Raw genomic sequence first — 25,450 nt, forward strand, 5'->3', positions numbered from 1 at the left:
TTCGAAGTCCAAAGTTTTTTGGCTGAACTTTGATTTATTGCAACAACAACAGCTCTAGGTTCAGAAACTTTTTCTCTACATTCAGGAATCAACTTTTAAGGTTCACATACATCCAGGGCTTGTCATGAACTGTTTTGCTCATCAACCACTGCGACTTGTGGTTTCTCACTCAACATTTTTACCAGCCATCATTTTTTTGTTTAGTTATTCGCTCTACAATTTGCTTGAAGAAGTAGATTTAGAGCATTTATATATGTAAATGCCCCAATCAAGACTGCATAGAATGTATAACACTACGAACATCAAATATTCAGTCAGTTGATCCGATCAGAGCTGATCTGATCAGACCGATGGATGAGAGGAGCAGCTGTTGAGAGTGAATGCAGACTTTTAGACCCAGCACATTGAAAGCTTAAGTTTCAATTGACAGGCTGCCACAAATAAGTTGAATGGTTGGGTAAACCGTGGTTCGACAAAATAAGCAATTTGAAGATGTCACTTACAGCTTTGAGAAATCACAATGAGTTCTTACTAACTTTTAGTGCAATACAGACAGATAATTTAATACAAATATTGACGTTAAAAAAATTAGATATGAAAATAGTATTTCTCGGAGCCTTATGCAGTTGAAACTAACATGAACAGTAGCCAAATGTATAAATTAAGTGTTTCCTGAACCCTCTTCCGATTATTTGTTGGACTGACTGCATATATTTACATTTGCAATAAATCCAAACATGATTAATGTGATAATAAGCCTCTTAAATATGCACAAAAACAAAAAGAAAGTAAGTATTTATACAGAGCTAAGCTAACTGGCTGTATTATATTTATATTTATCTATACCTTTACCCATACACACATTATAGTTATCCTATACAAATTTAAGTGGTGTATACCAGCGTGTCGCTTAGATTCTAGTTGTGGTGGTATTCTATTTGTGGCCACTTGGGGGCAACAAAAAACTTTCTTAAATCATCAATCCCAATGTTACATTATAATTCTCTGGTTTATCAGTGAAGTGTAGCCGACTGTATGAACTACACAGCAGACTGAGTCTCAACTGACGGGATGGCTAACTCAAATGAATGGTTCAGAATGGGCTAAATGTGCATCAGTAGGTCCAACACATTCTCAGTCCGACCTCGTCACATATTAATGTTTGGTCATGGACTTTCCATGTTCAGATTCGACGTCCAAGGTACCCTGGGTGTGTTGGTTGTTGACGTTCTGGGACGCCGTGTCAAGTTCTGCCTGTTGCATGCATTGTCTTCTTTTAAAATACACTTCTGTTTTCACAGGAAATTTAATGTTTACACACAGTCTCTTTCAAAATAAAAACACTTTGTCGGGACAACACCGCAAATTTATGTTTTTTTTCCTTCAACAACCAGCGCAAGTGTTTGGGTTTAGGAAAAAAGAACAGGGTTTGGCTTTACAATCATACAGGAAGTGAACACCAGCTTCTCGGGTGAAAGTCGGTGGTTGTTGGACCCATCCGCCACCCCTCCCACTCGCCCTACTCGGACTTCCGCCGCCTAACTTTTGTTTCTGTCCTGCCAGGTTTCCCTTTGACGCCACCGGACCCATTAAACAATAACGGCAACCGGCCACATAACATGTTGACGTGAAAGGACGGCTTTTTTTGTCACTGTCAACGGCAGAAGTCACTGACCAATCGCCGGTTTGTGACGACTTCGGAGTGAGATCAGGTTGGTAGGTCCATGTTTTATCCATCTGGGGTATAAAATGTCTGTATCATTACTGTGCTGCGTTTTTATTGACCATGATAATCCGGTCACATCTCTTGCCTGCGACCATGCACTGTCTTGCTCCTTCTTCCTTTCCTGGATTTTTCAAGATTAATTTTTCGGCCATCAGATTTTAAATGAAAAGAAAATCTATATGTTGCAGTCAGTGTTGATATTGTGGCGGGCTGCTGCAAGTAAATCAATGTATAGAAACCACCGTATCGATTTTCTCGTCAAAGTCTCGGTAAGTCATAAGTGTATTTCAACACATGTCAAACAGTTGCTTTAAATCTGCAAATGTTTAGATCACAGAGCTGCTGCAACAATGCTAAATATTGACACAGCTTTCAAAATTGCACATCAGTCAAACCCAGGCATCTTCACATTGCATTTGAAATACCTGTCTTGTCATGTGTGTGTGTGTGTGTGTGTGTGTGTGTGTGTGTGTGTGTGTGTTTGTGTGTAAGACAGTCAGGAGTGCACAGCTGTAAGCCCGGACCTTTGCGCCTCTGTCGCCTGGCACCACAGATATAATCGATTAATGTCGGCAGGCCATTGTCTGAAGAGTCACTGCCGTCCTCTGATAGACAGACACACAGCGCGGGGAACTTCACAAAAACACACTCAAATGTCAGGGGTTCAACCTCTGTGCGAGTGCGAGGTGCGAGCGTGTGTATAAATGTTGTGTCGGAAGGTGGAAATCAAGCAGGCCGATCGCGGAGTGTGAAGCAGGGCAGCGGCCTTAACGGCGCGAGAAAACAAGTTATGACTGGCAGAGAGTGATTGAAATGGGCCTGAATAGGAAGTGTTGTTGTTTGATAGCGTGCGTCTCCAGTGTGTGGTACCTGTCTCAAATCCATCACACCTATTGATCCTCAGAGAGTGAAAGAGCAGGTGGACACAGGAGGGGGAGAGACACTGAGTTACGGCGAGAGAGACAGAGACAAGGGGAGCGGGAGCACTCTCTCTCTCTCTCTCTCTCTCTCTCTCTCTCTCTCTCTCTCTCTCTCTCTCTCTCTCTCTCTCTCACACTCACACACACACACACACACACACACACACACACACACACACACACACAGGTCTCTCTGTCCTGTTCAGAGGTGTCTTTGTATGCCATTCATCTGTCTGCACCTATCGATCCTCCGCTGAAATATACGACTGTTTATTCACATTCAAGCCACAACAGCAGCCTGCTGAAAGACGTATTGATTTTGCATGGCTGTGTGTAGCTGTGTGTAGTTGTAAGTGTGTGTGTGAGTCTGCGTGTATGTGGGTGGGTGGTAGGAGGGGCAGGAAACTGTATTTTGGTAGGAACAGAGATCTAGCTCCGAAGTGTTGAGCACTAGTATCAGAATAAGGAGAATAGTCTCAACCAGAGTTTTACTGTTGCTTCTGTTTTATTTAATACAATATTTGTGCCTTATTTCGTTCAGATATTTTGTATTTGTCACTTTACATTTAAAAGATTTGTATTTTTCTTTCATATACCAAGTTAGTTTGATCCATAAAGATGAAGGATGCACGATATATATTGGGCCGATAATGGGACATTTTTATAATCTTGCATTCTTCAGATCATTAAAGTTATAGCCGATAAATAGCGCCGATTATATGAGGTCAGACTGCTTTCATTGATTTAACAAGGGCAGCATCTACACACACCCGACACAGTCGGTGGCGGCACATGTACCTTTACACTTGGTTTGCGGCCGCCAATAAACACAGAGAAGAAGAACAGCAATTGCAGCACGCTGTCGAGAGGGCAAAACATGTCGCGGTGTGGACGTCTTTCACAGTTCCAGAGGTCTAATCACCGATTGCCCGACACCGGTTAGACACAGCACTGAAGGACCGTCTCCAGATTGTTAGCACGAGCTAATTAGCAGCAGCGGCTAACATCCAACATCGAGCTTTTAAAAAGCTTGGCTCTTGTTAAACTTATGAACAACCACTCGCCATGTGATGCTACATTGAGGTGAATCAACAGCTCAGGTTATACACTTCTTTTTAAAAGACAAAAATGTGAAGTTATTGGTTATTATATTGGCTGTCAGCCATGAGAAGCAGGTAATTATCGGTGATCGGTATCGGCTGAAAAAGACCATATCTCAACAGACACAGCAGTAGTGATGTCCCAAGCTGATCACTGCATGTTCAACACTTGGTTTTGACTATTTAAAAGCTCTCTGATCCTTTCTTCACTACAAACCACTGTGCTTCGGGCACGCTGGCTGTCACAAATACCACACTGTGTCGGTGGTGCTTGTGTTTCTGATTCATTGAACAACAGTCGAGTGACACAAACAAATTACAGCCAGAAATTTCAGCTAATGAGCGAGCAGAGCTGCTTTACGTTATCTCTGCTGGAGTAAAAATGTGCTGGTTGAGGATGACAGGCTGTTGTGTTGCTGTCAGGGGTGAACATTTTATTTGTACTTTCAGTATTTTGCTCATCCTGGGAGAATAGAGAGGCTGTTTAAATACTGCCCAAACCTCCCTGCAGTTACTAACAGTCCTCTCTCCAGTTACTAAAGGAATACTTCACCCCACCAAATGACCATATGTATATCAATCACCTACTCTTTGTTACGATCTTATGCCTACAGGGTGAACAAATTATCCAAAAATGGAAAGAATCCTGGATGAATTGAAGTCACGGGGGTCTAAACTATATCAAAAAATCCATTTACAAACTCACACACAACTCCCTCAGTATAATCCAAGTCTCATTTATCCAGTCGTATGCTCAGTACTTCTCAAACACATCCATTTTTGCTCAAACCTTGTATTTAAAGCCCAGTTCAGACCAAAGATTTGCGACGAGATGAAACCGTTTTAGAATGTTGCAGAAAAAAGTTTCAGTAGTGTGAACTGGCCGGTCTGAGCTCGACTGATGGTGTCAGCTGCAACTCCGCTGGTCGAATCGGCGGCAGCTGGTTGTAGAACGTCACCTGTTTCAACAGCCAATCAGCTTGTAGTGAAGTCCACTGGTCAAATCAAAATGGCCGCAGACAGTGTGTTTGCTTGCAGCAGCAGGTGCGCCGTCCTTACCGAGGCCTCTGTTTTTGAAGGTGGGTCGCTGTTGCTGCTCGCTGTGTATGTGCTTGTTGTGGCGTTTTGGTTATGAACACAGTCCATCTGATGCTGGTTTAATGTTTGTCACCGTTTCATCACTACTACAGATGCAGCTGTAGCCAGTATCTAACTGTCACTATCCTCATTCATATTTTAAGAAGCTACAAATTATATTCAGCCACAAAATGAACCTGAAAAGCTGCAAATCAGAACTGAAAGTCTAGCTTTGAAGAGAGCATCGAGTCGGAAAGGGCTGTCTGTTTGAGAAATACTGAGCAAACACCTGGATAAATAAGACTTGGATTATACTGCACAAGCTGTGTCAGAGTTTGTAAACAAATGTTGTAATATATAGTAGTTTTACAGTTGTTAATCTTGGCCCCCATTTACTTCAATTCATCAAGAAATTTTTCAGTTTTTGGATTCTTCGTTCACTAAAGGCATGCAAGAAAAATGTTTTCCTAATAAATTCAAGGCAACACGGGGGAAATAACTGATATACAAATGGTCATTGGCGAGATGAAGTATTCCTTTAAATAACTAGTAAATTGTACAGAAACGGGGTGATATATTAATGTTGTATTCACAACATTTCCATTGGCCAAAAATCCAACAAGATAGCTAATGCAGGTTTAAAACTCGGTACATATATGGTGGTAATTGGTCCCATGTATTTGGTTATCAAAATATGCACTGAGCTGGACATTTTGGATGGATTTGGATTGGGTGGATGGATTTAAAAATAAAATAACAAAATTGCCCACTGCTGCTACTGACATTTTCTGTACTGCAGTTTGTTGTTATATGTTGGCTGACATACACCGATATATCAGTGGTAATAACGGAAGACAGGATTGTTATATAGACAAAAAAAACAAACCCCTCATCAGGACATCCTTAGTTGAAAGCTGAAAACCCAACGTCAGGAATCAGGCATCACAAGGAAAACTGGGAAAATCCAAAGCTTTGACCTGACCGTGGGATGTAAGGAAAGACAAAGAGAGGTCGGCTGAAGCAGGTGGAGGTAAAGCCAGGTCGGAGGTTAGTGGGTTGATAGACACCCGCTGTGTTGGGGTTAGACACCCACCATCTCTCCATCTCTGTATCTCCTCACCTTCACCTCGCCTCCCTTTCTCCCCTGTGGGTCTTTTGTAAGGTTATTTCCGGCCCGGCGGAGCCCCTTGTTTCAGCACGTTGACCTTTAAAAGTGAGTGATGGCGGTTCTTATTGTCTGTAAGGCAATAACTGTCTGGACACAGGTAATCTTCACTACGCTCGTGTCAAATCGAGTTTCCTGCACGAGACCAGGAACGGCTTCGCGGCACCCACAGAGTCAACACTGCACACGCACGCACACGATCGCACGGCTGAAACACACAAGCACATGCTCAAAAACAACAAAAGTGCATTTTCCCCACACACACATGCTCGAGAGCTCCACTCCATAACTATCAGAAGCACTCAAAGGCAGCGGGGAGCCGCATGGTGGAAAGGTCAGAAATCTCAGCACCTGCATGGAAAGGTTAAAGGCGGGCTGGAAATAACCCTCTCAGTCCAGGCCATGAGTACAACTGTCGTCATCACAGTACCATGATTCATCCCGTGTGATGTCCTCTCCTTGGCGTTCGCGTCACATGACTCCAAAACCCCCTCTCTGCCTCGCACTGCCATCGCCTCCGCCTGGTGCGATCCACTGGGGGAGAATAAGATAAAGCATTTAGACACGACGGAAACAAATAAATTGAATCAAACAGGTGGCAGGCAGCTCAGATTGTAACATCCTTGTCAGAAATGCTTCAGGATAGGGAACAAGCGAGACAAGGTGTTTACTGACAGTTTTAAAGCATGTAAATATGACAAGTGAAAGTGATGCGCCTGGCAATCTGCTTTGGAGAGGGAGGAGGAAATCCAATTTTGTTACACATACTAGAGACGCATTAAGTTGTCATGCAGGGATGTAATCCAGCTCCATCAGAGTGACCAGATGATACAAGATGTTTGCTCCTGCCTGGTGGGAAGGCTCTGGGCCTCATTTATGCCAGCTACTATTCATTTATTTATCTGTTGTTTTACTTGAACTCTTTAGTTGGGTTGATTTGGGTGGTCAAAGGAAGGACTCTTGAACTCACCAAACTAGGAGCACCAATACGCCTTGGGCTTGGGACAAAAGATTGCACTAAACTCACTATTGATGCATCAGGGGACGTACATTTTGTTTCCCTTACCACACAACATTGCGAACAACCAATCTGTGTTGACATCAGATAGCTAGTTAACGTTAGCTAGCTGTTAGCAGCAGGTGACCGGAACTAACTGCTAGCAGAGGTTGAGTTAAATTATGATGCGTTCAAGCTCTCTTTGGTAAAAATGATCATCAGAGAAAGGTAAATTATAAAGCTCTCATGATGTGTTCAAATCTAATTTTGTTAAATGTTGTTTTTGGAAAGAGACTCGAATAAATTCAGCTGTTGAAGGACAAATTTGTTGATGTTTTCACAGCAATATAAAATTTATATTAGAGACGGAATTTTGATACATAAAGTAAAAGAGACTTTTTAATACAGTTATTTCTTTGAAGATGTTTTTCATTTGAAAGATTATATTAAAGGATGTTTCATTAATGTTTGATTGAATTTGTGCTCATTCAAGGGTCATGTAATTAAGGATTGAATGACATAATAGTTCAGTTATTATTATGGGTTTTTTAAAAATATTTTTTATATTTATATAAACAACAACAAAAATAACATGGGCATTAGCTTTGGGCTCACAATTTCACTATCTGTGCATCCCTAATATGTGTCAGTGTTCCCTCTTTAAAGCAACTCTTACCTTTCTTGCATTTCACACAGCACCTAGAAAAAATCTGAACATCCACAACTCCCGCCTCCCTCCAAAGTCCCATCACCCTCCTCCTGCAACTCCACCTCTCTCCAAAGGCCTACCCCCCCTCATTACGTCTATGATAGACGTAGGCGTTGGCAAGGTAACGTTAGATACACAGAAGAGGAGAGTGAGTGTAACGTCACAACCAAGTCAGTCAAACGCAACCCCAGAGTTTTAGTCAGTGATGACTGATGAGTTTTAGAATAAGGTTACAGTGCTAATGTTACATAGTAGCGTTACTAGTAAGTGGAAACGCATAAGGAAGATAACGTTAATGTTTCAGAGGCTACGCTACAGTAGGCTAACGTTAGCCATCAGCAACTGGATGCTGTGTTGTCATATATAACGTTATATCTTACATTAGAAGCAAACTAAACATAATGTTACCTGTCCTGCACAGTCAAACGCAACCCCGTAGTTTTGATACTTATCCGGGGTCAATGATGACTGAGGAGTTTTATAATATAACGTAAACGCTAACGTTAGATAGTACTGGTGACTGGCAACAAACAAGACAGATAATACAGAGGCTCAGGCTACGTTATGCTACAGTAGGCGAACCGGATGCTGTGTTGTCATATATATAACGTTATAGCCTATGTTACATTAGATGCAAACTAAAAAAAACCTGTCCAGCAGAAACTCTGCGACCATCTCGTCCCTTTTTAGCTCAGGATGAAGCTGCATCAGTCTTAGCCATCGCTCGAAAGCAGAGCCGATGTTGACCTGAGTTTTGGTTGTTGCAGCATCGATTTTGCTCTTAGTGTTAGCTTTTTCTGCTATATTCTTTCTTTTGCCAACTCATTTCCCTGTTGGAATGGCTGGAGGTGGAAGCGGTGGTCCGCATTTGTCTGCTATTGTTATGGAGAAAAGTTTATATCCACAAGTGTCGCTAGCCACAAGCGTTACTAGCCTATTTGTTGTCTCACAGAACCACGTGGGGAAGACAGACAGGACGCTTGGCGGAGTTTTCTTAAAACTATATGAGAATGGTATAATTATGAGTTTTTATCTCTGGTGCAATTCACTACATTTTAGTGTGTCATCACTTATTAATAGCATTTTAACCTAAACAAAGAAAAGTGTAGAATTTCCAGAAAGGTAAGTGTTGCTTTAATATCTACTTTATAGCTCTCTCGCTAAGGTAAGTGTTGCTTTAATATCTACTTTATAGCTCTCTCGCTATATACCATACATATATATATACATATATATATAACACCAACAAATGTCTCCTTCTGTTTTACATATATATATAACACCAACAAATGTCTCCTTCTGTTTTTATTCAGGTTTCTCACCAAAAACGAAATTTGAGATGAGAACGTTACAATTTACCTTCACCCAATACTTGTGTTTTACTAAATAGAGCTTGAACGCATCATAACACAACCTCCGTTAGCTGTAAGTTCCGGCCACCTGCTACCAGCTTCCAGCTAACGATAACTAGCTCCCCTCCTGCTGATTTGTTGCTCACAATGGAGCACAATCAGGGTAACAACAGGGTGTGGCCCCTGACGCATAGATAGTGAGTCCTTTTGTCCCGAAGCCATCCCAAGGAAGATCTCTGTTCGACCCAAACACGTTTTCTACTGTTCCCGGGATGATGGGACGCCATTTTTCTTGAGCCCTGAAATTTAACCTCTGCAAAAAACATCGGCCACTGCCATCGGTGAATGATATTTTATTTTCTGATAGGTTGATGGCAGTCAGCACGGCAGATATCGGCCAATAAATTGGTGCATCCCTGAGTAACATGCAGTCATTTAAGCATTTTTGAAACTGGTGCTGCAATTACAAATTAATTGAGTTTTGCTCGTTGATAAATGATTCAGCACATCATCAGGAAGGCAACAAAACCAGCTTCCAAAAACTCAAATGTGAGACTCTGCTGTTTGATTTAATACCACTAAATATAAAAATGTACGTGTGACTTGCTCTGCCTTTTTCCTTTCTTCTTTTTTAGTATTCATCACTATCGTAGAAGTTATTCATTCTACCAACAGGCATTTGTCTGGAACATAATTTGCCAGTGTTTTGCAACTCTCTGCAAAACAACATTTGCCTCAGTGGGAACCAAACCTCTCATACTGTCAGTGTTGCCTCCGTGCTCAGGGTTCACCCTCTTTTTCCTCCTCTCAGTATTTATGTCTTCTTCCCCACCTGCCGCTATATCTCTGTTAATCTCGCTGTTGAACTTATTTCACAGTCGGGTCTCCGACATGTCAACCTGACTGAGGAAGGAGAACGAACGTGGCACCCGTTACGGAGAATCTGCAGAATCTCCGCTCTGACAAAACAATCTATACACACTCACATCACCTTTCATTTACCTCAAGCCGTCAACTCTCACTGTGTGTAGAATCGCTGTGCCTGTTCTGATCAGTTCTGCTTACTAGATGACTGCTGAGTGTCTGGCGCGCTGCAGACGCTTCAAGACAATTTAACGGGTTACCACATGTGTTATCTTTTTGATAGTTATGATTTGATGCTCAGTGTCCTAAACGGACCAAAATATTTATCTTTGATTGATGAATTTAACCCCTAATCAATGCATCTTTGTGTATTTGCCTCAGTGCTGCAGTTTATTATGCTGCCATGTGTATGTCGGTGGAATTGGGCCGTTTTCATGCTGCGTTTGTTTGTTTAAATTAGAAAACCATACTGTCTCTCTTGTTCCTAACCCTGCTGATCTGCTGTCACACTTGTTTATTGTTGTTCCGAGCCGCAGTTTGCCTGCGTACTGCTTCTGTTAATTGTTAAGTGCAGGCTATTACAGACTTCATTACAATGAAAGTTGTTCACACAGTGCATATACCAAAAGGTTTTCTCTCCTCCTGGTTTGTGTCCATGTTGTGTAGCTCACTGCACACATGCATTAGTTCCTCTGCTCAGCCCGTAGATTTGCACTAGACTTTTACTGAGATTCTAGAAAAGATTTACAAATATTAAATCTTCATGGGTTCATTTTGACCTACTGGGCAAAATAAATGATAGTGTCTTGTCAAGCTCTTTCAATACAGCTTCATCAAGTACAATCATTGTGGAGTTATGTAAGCTAGTAACTGGAGTGAGTGTTAGTAGGGTTGGGTACTGGTACCTGGAATTTTGGAGTGGCACCCAACGGTACCTTTTTTTGTGCTTCAATCCCTCTAAATATGATAATAAAATAAAATACAAATATGTGATTTTCAGGTAGCTCACCTGGTAGTAGTGTTGTCACGATACCAAAATCTTTGTTTCGGTACCAATACCAATATGAATTTTGATACGTTTCGATACTTTTCGGTACTTTTCCTAAGGAAAAGTCCTTTTGGATACAAACCTTTAGAACAATAAATAGTAGGGGTGTAACGGTACCAAAAAAATCATGGTTCGGTAAGTACCTCGGTACGGACGTCACGGTTTGGTAACTCAAATGTTCCACCAAGTTTGTGTTGTCTCGTGTTGTCTCCCTTTGCGAGGCAGACTTTCTCTTGTCTTTTTTCACGTGCGCCAGCTGCGAATGTTGATACAGGTGTTGTCATACACACCACTTGTGCAATCTGTGCTCCAATAGGAACAAGAAAGGCGTTTGTGTGCATAAATGAGTAAAATAAATTAACTAAATTAATGAATTGAATCAATTTCAAAGTACCGGTATTTTCCAAATGCAGTATAGTACCGTTTGGAATACTCTAGTACCGCGGTACTATTTTAGTACCGGTATACCGTACAACACTACCTGGTAGAGTCTGTGTGGGATTACAAACCAGAGCAGAGTTTGTCTGGATATTTGTAAAACTTTGCACTCTGCCGGCACAGACAGCTGCATACATTAATATGACAAAAAATGATAAAAGTGTATCCATTGCGGGAGATGCGTGTGTAAAAATGTCTCCGATAGCTTGCGGTCTAGACACTGGGAAGGTTTCTACCTGGATTCCCCGCGCCACATTCCGGCTGCATTCTGGTTTTGCTCCATCCTGAATTGCATAGAATGTAGGGCCCGACCGATTTATCGGCCGGCCGATTATAGCCATTAGAGAATAATCGGCAATAGGACAAAAGTTGGCCGATTGACGCCGATGTTAACTCTTACATTTTCATCACTAATAAAATGCAGGGAATATGGTGTTTTACTTAGAAATATTGTCCTTGTGTTACTTTTTGCACTATAACCTACCTCTGTTAAATTTGCAATAATAAGAGGAACTCTGGTACTGTGAACATACATGGGAATGTCTTAATTCATATAGACTTTGCATGATTATTTTATTTTCCCAGAGGTTTACTGCCTTTTTGCACATCATATTTTTGATTTATTTTGTGTTCAAATTGTACATATGCTGCTTGTTCCACACAATTTCTGATAATAAAAGTATTTGAAAATAGTAAAATGTCCTTCCTTCAATTTATATCTTTGTAACGAGTGTTTGAACTATATTCAATTTATATCTTTGTAACGAGTGTTTGAACTATATTTCAGCCATCAAAAGCAGGTATTTTGGGGTTTTTTAAATTGAAAAACATAAAAATTTAATCGGCTGATATATCGGTTGTCGGATTTTTTTATTCCATAATATCGGAATCGGCATTGGCGATTTTTTTATTCCATAATATCGGAATCGGCATTGGCCCCAAAAAATCCATATCGGTCGGGCCCTAGTAGAATGGTGCCAATAAGCTTCGGTGTCCTCGTTGCAGCTGGAGTGCATTGCACTCCTTCACCCAGATGCACTCCAGGGTTTCCCACACATTCATTTATTTGTGGCTGCCCACCCTGATATCAGCATCTGGCGCCACATGTTGATTTTCTATTTTTGAAACAGGACCATTTATTAGGAGCTCTATTGGAGTATATATGTACCGTTCGGTTAGTTATTGCACCACACTTGGGGAGCGCAGAGCGTACTCAAGGCACAGACGGACGAGCAGAACGCCGGGCGCAGTGAAAGTGAAACTTAATCAGTAATAAGGCTGGATCGGAAAGTTTGCGTTCACCTGCCTCTGCAGCAGCTGCTCCTCTCATCCATCAATAAGGTCTGATCAGCTCTGTTTGGACCAACTGATCAACGGATTCAAACTCCAAAAACTGGTGGTGAGGAAAAAAACAAATGAAGACTTATGCATGTGCTGAGGTCATAGACCTGTAAAAGCCTCTGAATTCAGAAAGGGGACACAGAATGGGTCCTTTGGTTGGGAGAGAGTTACTGCCTCAAGCGAGGGAGTTCAAGTATCTCGGGGTCTTGTTCACGAGCGAGGGTAGAATGGAGCGTGAGATGGATCAGGGGTTTGGTGTGGCGTCTGCAGTGATGCAGGCACTGTGCTGGACTATTGAGGTGAAGAGGGAGCTGAGCCAGAAGGCGAAGCTGTCGGTTTACTGGTCCACCTACGTCCCAACCCTCACCTGTGGTCATGAACTCTGGGTAGTGACTGAAAGAATGAGGTCGCAGATACAAGCAGCCGAAATGAGTTTGCTCCGTGGGGTGTCTGGGCTCAGCCTTAGAGATAGGGTGAGGAGCTCGGACATCCAGAGGGAGCTCGGAGTAGAGCCGCTGCTCCTTCGTGTCGAAAGGGGTCAGTTGAAGTGGTTCGGGCATCTGATCAGGATCCTTCTGGGCGCCCCCCATTAGAGGTGTTCTGGGCACGTCCCACTAGTAGGAGGCCCCGGCGTAAACCCAAGACCCAAGCTACTGCCATACATAGATTGTAATTCTGTGGGAAACACTGCACTCTCAGGTACCGATTAATTCAACTTGAATCAGTACTCTGTAGTACCCGCATTACTGGGTCGGTACCCAACCCTGCGTACCCAACCTTGAGTCCTACTTTAGTAGCCTTGTAGTAAATCTGTTTGAAGTTTTATCCAACTTTATTCACAACTTTTCCGTCATTGTTTAAGTAGCCTTCCTGCTACACTGCTACGGAAGCTCTGCATATTTTACATAACACATAGAAGTAGTACTTTTTTTTTGCTTGTACTTGTTAGCCACGCTGGGTGATACTGCACCATTTAAAGTTATGAATAAAAAGGCCAAGCATTACCTTGAATCAGAGAGCACACTAAAGCCCCACAGAGAGAGGAAGAGAAGAAATCACAGAGTGAAAGCAAGGCCAACAGACTGCAAATATTTAACAAAACTGTGACAGAGCTTATGATGAAACATCAGAAAGCAGTTAAAAATGCAACAGCAGCACTTTTTTTTTCCCCAGTTCAGATAAAAAAAATTGTCACTGTACTCTCTATGAACTCTCAGTTACAGCGCCGACGTCTGCGGAGAGGAATTTATAGAGATGAGATCAGTTTTGCTCCAGATTCAGGATTAAGCAGCTTTGCCGGCAGTGAATCAGTGACATTTATCCACAGGTCAGTAAACTCAGCTTTCAGAGCCAAATATGTTTGTTTGAAGCAGGGAATGTCATCAGGAAAGTTTTTGTTGATGACTTTTAAACTAAAGGTAGATTTAAATTTGGTTTAATGTGTGAATCTAAAGAGCTGAGCAAAGCCTGATCTCTTTAAAGATTGCACCGGCAGAGACTCGTGAGCTTTCCTCAGTAGTGCCTGATATAAAAGTCATGCCCTGGGTATGTCAATGTGTTGTTCTAGATTTTCTTTAAGATTTAAATAATGATCTTAGTAATAATTTAGACTGACTTCTTATGGAAAATTTCCCACAAAGATGCTTTTGAGTACAGAGTGATAGAACAAAAGAGCTGGGATGATACATGATAAAACATGCAGTTAGAAATGAGTTCAAGAGTGCACTGAGGCTGAGTGTGTAACGTTGTTAGCACAGCTCATTTTGCAGTGATCTATTTGGAGAAGAAAGCTGCACCTTTAAGAGCAGCCGAGGAACTGAACCCTCTGTCTTTGACTTTTACGTCTTCCTCCCACTTTGTTTCATTACATGCCTGCTCCCTTGTCACACCGTCTTTTACTCTCCGCTTCATAAAGGGAAGTCTCTGTTTTGCCTGACTCAAACTTTTTTCAGTCCTTTTTTTTTCAGCCTCTTGTCTCTGATCAAGCTCCTTTCATCTTTGGCCCTCTCGGCAAATGTGCACGCTCTGCGGTAGGCGCGGCGTTTGCATGCACGCGTATATACACACACGCGCATATTCAGGAAAGGTCATGGATTGGACCAGAGCCGTCACACACCTCAGCACAGATCTGTCTGATTGGCTGTATTCACACAAGGTGCCCCGCTGCCCCTGAAATAACCCCAGGCTGGTGTTTCAAAGAGCGCTGAATACTGCAGAGAGGAATTGTGTGCAGCAGATGTCGTACTGATGAATTTGGGCTGTCATATACCCTTTGATTTCTGATAGTTTTGGGACTTAACTGGGGCTTTTTGGTTTCGGCTAATTTTGCTTTTGATAGCCCGACACCTATTACCCAGTAACTAGCCGGTTAATTTTGTGAAATACAAGAGGTGCTCTATTGACTCTTGTTGAAGTTATATCCATTTTGAGGTGCTGAAATTTTAATGTAAATGTCTTGCCCTTGATTTTACTTTCTGTTGGCTTTGCTAAAAGAGTGGCGACTAGCCACATTAACTTGCAGAAACATGGTGCCCACCCTCCAGTCTCCACTGGTTAGCCAGCAGCTGCTGCTGCCGCTCTGCACTGCAAGCTTGAGGTGCCGTTTATTTGGCTATAATTGGTGGTAGCATCGCCTTTAGGGCCCTATGATTTCCACGATGCAGAAAACACAGACAAAATCATGGAATCTGATAATTAAAATGGAATAACAGGGCTTCAGACTGCGATGAACTGGTCGCATTTTGTGACCATTTTTTGGGGTCAGTGCAAGTATTTTTTACAACTACTTGCTTGTGTGCGACCCGCAAATTTTCAGGCATTCTGTTTTAATGTTGTAAAACGAGGGAGCGAGTCCGCCAGTGCAGGCCAATGTGTGTGAGCAACAGCTTTCATTAAAGATCAGTCAGATATAGTCAGGGCTGTACAGATGTTATTTTAAGATTTCTACCATCTAACTGACCACAAGTCTCTGTGATGTTAACCCTCAGGTCCCCCTTTTTTGTTTTTTGTCCTTGTTGAAAAACAACCATAAAAATATTAAATAGTAATATTTTTTTCTACTTTTTTTTTTGCTTAAATCTTTTAACCAACTCTTACTCAGATTATACATATCAAATATTCATTCATTTTGAGGATTTTTAACCCTTTATATGCCATTTTCTTTCCATGAAGTCACTGTTACTTTTTTGGAAAAAAAAACAAAACATGAATTATGATTTTCTTTCTATATAATAAATGTTGGATGGAATTCTTTTTTTCTAATTATCACAGTCCAGGATATGTGAATTATTAATAACAACACCAGTTTTGATGCATTAATATTTTTTTGTGCAGTTTCAATTTTTCAATAAACATTGACACCTTTCCCCTTCGGGACGTTTTTCGTCCTTGCTGAAAAACAACCATAAAAATATTAAATATTAATATTTTTTTCTACTTTTTGTTTTCTTAAATATTTTAACCAACTCCTACTCGGATTATACATACCAAATATTCATTGTGTCTGTGTGTTTGTGTATGAGAGAGAGAGAGAGAGAGAGAGAGAGAGAGAGAGAGAGATTTCGTCTGAGAGGGCAAGGTGTCATAAAAGGTTGCCATTTGTGTATTTTAGGCCTGATTTAGGAGCGGCTTTAAAATGTCACAAATATCACCAAAATAAGGTTTCTGACCAAATGTCATGCTATATGTATGAACACAGCCAAAGATATCAAAAAATAAAAACTGAAAAATGACTGAAAAGGACGTTTTCCATCCGCAGGGTCAAGTACTTCAATAATTAAAATAGTCCAATGTTAATATACAGTAGACTACATATAGTTTATGATACAGTTAAGATGGCCGAAAATGTGAATATTTGCATTGCAGGATGATTTAAGGTGTACCCCTAGATTCTCTGCTTGTGCTCCTAAAATTTCTCAGTTAGGGGCTACAGTGCTCCTACTAAAAAAAGATAGTGTGTAGCCCTTAATTTATAAAACTCAACATTATAAGTGTTTTCCTTTCACTCTCTGTGCAGGTGTCTCAGACTTCGCTCTGCTCTGTGTTTTGTTGCTGCTGAAATTTATTCATCCATTACATAATTAGACACTCTTTCTAATGCCAAAATTGACTTATGTCATAAAACAAAGCATGTAGAAATAATCAAACAGAAAACACAGAATTAGTGAAAAAATAAAATCTGGAGAAAATTTAACTCCTTTAATTTAATTCCTCCTGCTTGTACAGTACACAGTCAATTGGACCCAAACTGGTCTTAGTGCTCTGCGCATGCTCCACAGTTTCCACCCCGGGCTTTGACCTGGAAGTCGGAAGCATAAAATGCGTAACAGAAGAAGAAGCCAGTAACAACATGGTGAAATCTACATCCAGAGCCGTGACTATTTGGAAGGATGAAATGTGCAGAGCTGTAAAGCTGTCCACCATGGTACCAGATTGCTGCTAGCTAACCGTAGCTAACTTGTTTGTCGATTGGTCTGTGATGTAATAGGTCAACTGGAAATAGGCAATACTAACAGGCTGAACGGGGGCATATCTCCACCTATTGTAGCGGAGTAATTTGGATGTTTTATCAACCAGATTCAAAACTGAACTGACAGAAGTCAAACGTAGCTGTCTATAGATTTTATCATTTTGAAGCCAATATAATCAGAAATAATTGTGTTTATCTGAGACTTTTATTGAAGTCTGCATGAAAAAAGCCTCTGAAACTCTCCATGCCAGTAAAGTTGTGTGGAACCTGATTTGACTCCTGTTCGATTAACATAGGACGCACCATGAGGACAATAATATTCAATCTCAGGACCACTGGTGCTTCGTTTGACTCCAGCTGCAGAAGGTTGAAACCACAGGAGTCTCCACACTCGTCCCTTTCCACAGCAAATAAAACACAAGGCGAGATGCGTTTGTTACCCCCCCCCCACACACACACACACACATACACACACCCCAACCCTACCCTCTGAGTGATGCCTCGCCTGCCTGCTCAGCCAACAAAGTGAGGCCTTTGCACGATAAAGTTCAAAGCGGGATTATTAAATTAGAGAAAGACAGAGAGACAGAAAGAAACTGACACAGACATCAAACAGAGAGAAAAGGCCTTGTGAGGGGGAGGACTCAGCGGAGTGGAAGTGGTGCCAACTTCTGAATCGGCGCTCTGAAGAAAAAGAAACAGTCGCCATTGCCTTGCCCACACACACACACACACACACACACACACACACACACACACACACACACACACACACCCTCCCCTCCTCCCGTCCCCCCACCTTTGTGATGTATCTGCCATGATGAAAAAAAAACAAGACACAGAGATGCTTTTTAATCTTCTGTGACTGTTGGCATTATAAAAGCCTGTGTCTTTGTGGCCTCTGTATGGCTCTGCAATAACTGGGCTCGTTTGAAACAAGTCTGTTTTTGTTTTTGAGGAAAGGAGCGACAGCAGCCAGAGAGAGAAAGCAGCCTGACAGGGTGAAAATGTTGATTTTCAGGGGGGGAAACATCTCTGTTTCTGGAGCCATCGGCCATTAGGTCCACTTTAGTCTGTGTGCAATGAGAAAAGTAAGAGTCTATTAATCATGCATCCATTTAGCTCTGTCTTTGATTAGAGGGACCTGATGGAAATTGGATGTACTCAGTGCACATTAAAGCATAGGTAAGCACAGACCATTAGGCCTACAGGCCTCTTAACACAACTCAACTTAGTCCCCGGACAAATTGAGCACAAATGTATCATTAGCTCTGATGCTGATTTAAGGAAGCAGTTAGTCAAATCAAATAGCGCCTAAATTAATGGGTTAGATTCAAAGCTGGCACTTTAAACTGATGCTTAGATTAGATCATATCATGAGGAGCAGCGCTCTATGCAGATGAGGCAAAACCGCAGGCTTTTACCAAATGAATATGCAGCATCTGAGCAAAGCGGCAGCGTTCGTGGTCATTGTCATCTGTGACCTATTGCTGGAAGATGCTGAGCTATAAATAGCTTCCAGAGGCAGGTTTCTAAATGGAGACCTCACATCTTCCTGACAGCGCTGAACTAAACACGAGACATCTAGTGCACTTTTTTGTGTGCGTGCTGGCTTGATCTATCCCTAACTGATGTGGATCACAGTGTCTGTCGCGATCCGTCTCGCAGGCGAGCCAAGCAGGCTTCTGCTGAGACAACTCGACTCCACGCACGGGGCCTCTTCTTCTAAACGACACCGCTGGGAGCGTGAGAGTAGTATGTTTCGTTTGAAGGCAAAAAATAGCCGGTGACATCTACTGGCTCCTTTTGAAGTGAATTGCATGTCGTTGCGTAGCTCGGAGTAAATCTATGGAGACACCCCCTCATTCTTTCACTTCATCTTCATTCCCCATACAGAAACACTGTGTGTTCTGGGTTTACGTTCAGACGGAGTTTCTGGGGTGAGGAAGTGCACAGTGTGCATATTGGTGCATGATGTATATGACGAAAGTTGCAGATAAAAAGCACAGATGCATCTGATGCTGCTCTGCAGAGGAGACGGGTGAAGATCTCAGGATTAATATGTCATCAGTACTTTGCCATGTCCTCTACCAACCACTAGGGGCAGCTGGATGAATTGGGAAAAGAGTAAGTTTTTAATAATAAGGCCTACAGAGACATTGTATGCAATAGTCCACTTTACACCTTATCATCCCCTTCCTCTGTTTCTCTCTCTTAAAAACACCTTGGAGAGCACCCCAGCACGCTGTGCTAATCGTCTCTGTCTCTGTCTCTGTCCTTGTCACAGTCCTCAGTCCAGTCAGTTGTGCTTCTGTAATGCATAAAGTTGGCAGTTTGCTTGTTGGGTCTGATTCGGGTGGTTGATATTTCCATTCATCGGGATGTTTCACTGTAGACTAAAGCTGTGCAATTAATCAGTCCTTCCAGAAAGTTTTTTTGTGATTGTTGCGGGCAAAAATCCTTGATTATGTGGCACGTTTTCTTAAAAAATACGATGGAATATGCGGGATGTTTATGCAATTTTATGCGATGAAATTGCGGGAACTTGTAAAAACTGCGGTTTGATGAAAAAGAGAAAAAAAAAGTGATTCCCCCAACACCCTGTTCTCACTAAGCATTAGCCTGAGTGTCAGACTGAAGCTCCCAGAACCTTCAGTCTGACATGGCTTCCATTGAAGGCGATTTACAAGGGGGAGGGAATTTGATTTTTTCCCTAACCAATCAGTAGAGATCAACATCTCACCCAGAATCTGACGTCATTAGTATCCATGCCTCGGGGGTGCCGAAAACAAGCGAGCATTGCCCGTTTAAAATGTCTCCGTCATCGTGCACGCCCAGCTGCATCACCGTTAAATCCAGTTTAGCAGCTTCCTTAATTTGGTCCTCCATTAACGCGAGTAGTGGCGAAATACCTCGATAGCATCGTTAATGTGGTCTGTAGGATCTGTAGCGGTCGCCATTGTTGCTATCCTCACCAGTTACCCACCGGCGTACAGCTTGACATCAGCGTGGCGCTGATTGGCTAATCGCTAGACCCCCGGCGTTCATTGGTCCGTCCAGCGTTTGGACAAGATAAATCGCAAATTCATTGAAGTATGCCAGACCAGAGATGCAAGCCTACTCAGTTGAGTGGGCGGAGTCTATGGTCTGGAACCAGGCTAACTAAGCATACTACATCACAGAAAGTGCAGGGAATATTTAAGTTCTCATCTTGTTTTATTTCAGACCTTAATAAACACATGGCTCAAACTTGCAAAACATTGCTGAGCCAAACAAGTTCTGTAGCTTTACAAAAGGAATATGCTACAACTTCTGTAAAACTGAATGAATGAAATATATATTATGTCATGAAGGCTATGAAGAGAGATCCGTTTTTGCGCACTCGCTGGTTAAGCGCTTTTTAAAAGGAGTCAGACGACAGAGACCTGTCACGCGCTCTTTGGCCCCGCAGTGGGATTTACCCCTGGTGTTACGCGCTCTGGGAGAAAACTCCCTTCGAGCCTCTGTCACAAATCTCTCTCAAACTACTGTCACTAAAGACAGCACTTCTCTTAGCCCTGACTTCGTCTAAGAGAGTGAGTGATTTATGTGTGCTTTCAGTCTCCCCGTCTTGTCTCGTTATGAGAGATGATGGGAGCGCAGCTACTCTGAGGCCGAATCCCACATTCATGCCTAAAATCATAACCAGCTCTTTTAGATCGAGAGTTATTTCACTGGAAGGTTTCTTCCCTCCTCCCCACAGGAGTGAGAGAGAAGAAACATCACACCGACTCTGCCCAGTGCGCGCTCTGTCTCATTACGTGACGCGCACAGCGAGCCTCAGACAGACACAACAGCTGTTTGTACATTACAGAGAGCATTCACAAGGAAAACCCCTCCAATTAATATTTCAACTTTCTGCTAAGATATATGTGACTTTTTGCAACGAAAATGCGGGGATTATGAAATCATGCAAGCCCCGCGTATTTCCCGCATTTTGCACGGAAATCAGCGATTTATGCGGCAAAAGTGCGCCGTCTTTGAAAAAATGCGGCCCCCGCATAAATATGTGGACTTTGGCTGATTATGCGTTGAATTATGCGATCGCATAATCGCGTTTTTCTGGAGGGACTGATTAATCGTCTGGTGATCGTGAATTTCAAAATTAATGAAATCGAGGGTAAACGATTTTTGGTAGCCTAATTTTGTCATCAACAGAATATCAACAACCACTGCCAATTATAACTCCCACACTTCGGTGGTCGACTGCGATAGGCCCTAACATCAAACCAAATGCAATGAGAACTTCTGAGGTTATCAGAGAGTTTATTTAAAAAGACGTGACGTAACGTGATCTGAAGTCTGTGGAAGGTCTGCGGGTTGTACTTTTTCATCTTCTTCCCACAGCTGGGATTAGCATACACACGAACCATTTTTTCTGTCTGTGATGATCCGTCCACTTGTCGCTCACCTGTCGCTCGCACTAACTCTCATCCAATCTTGTATGGGCTTTCCAAGATGGCGGCGATGGTATGTTGAATTTTAGGAAATAAGTAACAAATACAGCATGATTTCAAAGTCAAAACAATCATTTGCATAATTGTGATTTCAATTTTGACCCAAATAATGGTGATTATGATTTTTTTCCATAATCGAGCAGCCCTACTGTAGACATTGTACCAATTTGGTAAACACCGCCCAAACCTACTTGAAAGTCCGCTAACCAAACAAATACTTAGGCTTTAATTACCCACTTGTCATTGCCAACTAAAAAACACAACAAGCTTATTTCAAATGTGGTAAACACTATATTAAAGCGCTTCTTAAACTGTGTGGGCTGGAAATATGAAGAAGTATAGGTTATATAGGTAATCAAAATGCATTTTATTATTGCAGCCAAGGTTAAAAGCTATGCAGTGTAATGCCAAATATATATGCTAGCAAAACTGGCCGAAAACAACAAATGAAGGTCTCACAGATATAAGTAATATCTAATTTATTTAGTCATAGTCCAGTCATTATTTACAAACTCTTCTGTATTTGAATGTGTTGCCCACATAGAAGTCTATGTCACAAAGAAACCCTATACATGGGATTATATCTTATCTGCAGGGACAGATGAGCAGACAATATTCATCAACCTGCATGAGAAATATTACAGCAACTTTCGCCGCATACATGACTGTAGTTGTCGCTTGAACATTTCCACGGCAACAAGTGAAACACACTTGAGGCCTGTTTATCAGCAGCTTACAGTCTTCATGCGATGACAGTGAACATGCCACAGTACGTGCGACTGAAGTCAGCGAGGACAGATGTTTGGAAGTCCTCGCTGCTGTATTGAGCTGTTCACATGCAAAATTTTCTTGTGCAGCTTTTAACTCAGTAGCAGCAGTCGTAAATGACGGTTGCCACGGACAGTTTATCATGTACAAGTGTTACCTAATGCCTGTCTGATCTCACGGCCTTACAGAGGTCTAATGGAGCTGCCGGTGAAGCTACCAAGGTCTGGTTCCCCAGCTTTGTTGTCGGCTTGATTTGATTGCTCTCCACTTATGAAAGCAGGAGTACAGCCAAATTCACGCAGTAAATGTAAGTGCTTGCAGTAATACGCTGAGATCTGGATTCATTTGAACGGAGCTTTTACCTAGAGCAGCTTGCAGAAAGAAAGAATCAAAGGGTATGATGGCAGGAAGTGCCATCCAAAGCCGGATAAGACGGAGTCCACTGGAGGATGGAGGCATTATCTAAATGAGCCATCATCTTTGGCTTTAGGAAGGAGAAGAAAGGAGGGCTGAAAAGATAGAAAACTCCATGATCAGTGACCCGAAACTTTGCTCAGTGATATTTGTAGTTGGAGTTTGACTCCATACCCTGCAAAACCCTTATACATTAAAGAAGTAGATGAGGACAAGAGGCATGTGTTTGGCCGTTTGTATTTGATGGGAGAGGGGAGGCAGAGGGCCAGTCTGACGGGAACGCTTAATGTCAGCCTCGCATTTGTGTCCAGTTGAAAAGGCACAGCAGGCTCAAAGGGCAAACAGAGATGTGTCTTTCCAACCACAGTGCATCGCAGTTACCTGTCACCACTAGTCCATACTGTCCACGCAGAGGAGAGCTGGAATCCAAATGGCAGCTTGTGAGCGTGCATCTGAATGTACAGCAGACAGGCGTAGGAACCAGAAACCATCAAGTCGTGGTAAAGAATTTATTCCTACTGGTGTGTGGCCATGCAATAAGTGCCAGTTTAATATGCTGTGGGTGTGAGATATCCAAGGCATTGCAAGGCGAGCTTAATTTATAGAGCACGTCTTTCTAAAAGACAGTTTAAACTCGAGGTCTTCACAGGTCAAACATTGTGGACCTGATCTGTAACAGACCCGTGGAAGACCTACCTGAACCTGATTTACATATATGAACTATATGTCATCTAAGAAAGGCAGAGCTTTTCTGAATCATACCCATGTATAATAAGATCCAATCCAAAACGTGACTCAGATAGAGAAAATACCCCTGTACTGACAGCAACATGATGCTCCACCAGAGCATCGGTGGTCAAAATGAGGAGAAAAACAGATAATTTTTCATACGCATGACTCATTTTCCTGCTGCAATGATTATGACACACCAAATTAAAGCTAATAGGGACGTCCTTCCCCTTTGTCCTTCCCCACCACGGGACCTTATTTGGAGAAGAAAACGTACCGTATTCAACAGCAAGAGAAAAACATAAAAACTATCATTGTGCGAAGTGCTTGAGGTGGTCATTTTTGCAGCACACCATGCATAAAAACACATGTATTGTGCATGTGTGTGGGTAAAACTCTGACACTGACAAGAGAGGAGAGGAGCAGCAGAGCAGCTTGACTGTAAATGACGGAAAAACACGTCAGAGCTTCAGCATTGTTTTTTTTTTTTTTTTTTTACTACATGATTGTTTTGATTTTATCGTCTTTTGTTATCGTCTTTTAGTTTTATGGCCTTTCACTACTGACTACTGTGTGTATTGTTTCTGAAATAGGGTCCCATGGGGGACACCGGAAGGGGAGGGACTCAGCTTCTCCACGAGTCTGCTTGGATCCTCCTGGGTATAAGGCATATTGACATACACCCCTTAGTACCTGACACTGGGATCTACTCAACCTGATTGGACTGAATTTTAGCTGTTGTCCTGGATCAGGCTTTAGTAACTAGAAACTGAATGCACCTGACAAGAGTCTGGAATATTCAGTAAAAGATGTCAAAGTTGCTCTAGTTGGTCCACCTCCTTAGCAACCGTTTTCATATGTACTATTTCTCTGGTAAAAAAGTATTTCCAATGGAAAACCGTAAACAGTGGATTCTGCTGGTTATCCAGAGTCATGAGAGCATCTTGTCTGTGGTGTCTTTATGGTCTCTCTGGTCACTCTGCAGTTACACCTCCAAAACACTAGTTGGCGATGGAGTTTCTGTGAAGTCCTGTAAAGTTTAGTTGATTCAAAACACACATTAAACACACATTAAACATGGCTTAATAGAGACAATTTCAAACACAAGCACACAAATCAGCTTCACTATAACTCGTAGCATTCACAGACAAACACTTTCCCCACAAATACAACATGCTAATGTTATTAGCATAAGCCCATGGCATTTTACATTGTTTAAATTAGCCTAGGGGCTAGCAGACTTTTCCTCTGCTCAAATGAAGCCAGGGACAACAGCAACATTTAACAAAGGTAACGTCACAAAATTTGGCTCCATTACAACTCACAAGGTTCACTGACAAAACAACTGTCTTACACTAAACACGTTTTCCAAACAAATACAACATGCTAACGTTATTAGCACAAGCCTATGGCATTTTACATTGTATAAATTAACCTAGCAGCTAGCAGAGATTTCCTCTGCTCATATATTTGTGAAATTAAAGTAAATAAAAGCTTTGTTTCCACTGAGGGAAATGGTGTCAGCTTGTAGAACGTGTAGTTCCATTTCTGGGGAGGTAAACATAAGGCTACAGCCTAGGGTATAGCACATGCTCTACATCGTCACAGAGCCTATGGCGTAGGTACGACGCGATTCGACACAGAAGTATCCTGCATTGCTGTTAATGCTGCAATGCTTTGCAAAAATTCCATTCACTTTCACTGGTTTGGGGTGTTGACATAATTTTTCAGTGTCCTGACTCATGAGACCAAAATCTTTTTGCATGATTTTAGACCATTTGGCCTTTGTAAAAAAAAAAAACGTATTCATTTTTAATTTAGTTGAACTGAACCTTTAA

This window comes from Epinephelus moara, chromosome 23 (assembly GCF_006386435.1).
Source record: "Epinephelus moara isolate mb chromosome 23, YSFRI_EMoa_1.0, whole genome shotgun sequence".
Lineage (NCBI taxonomy): Eukaryota > Metazoa > Chordata > Actinopteri > Perciformes > Serranidae > Epinephelus > Epinephelus moara.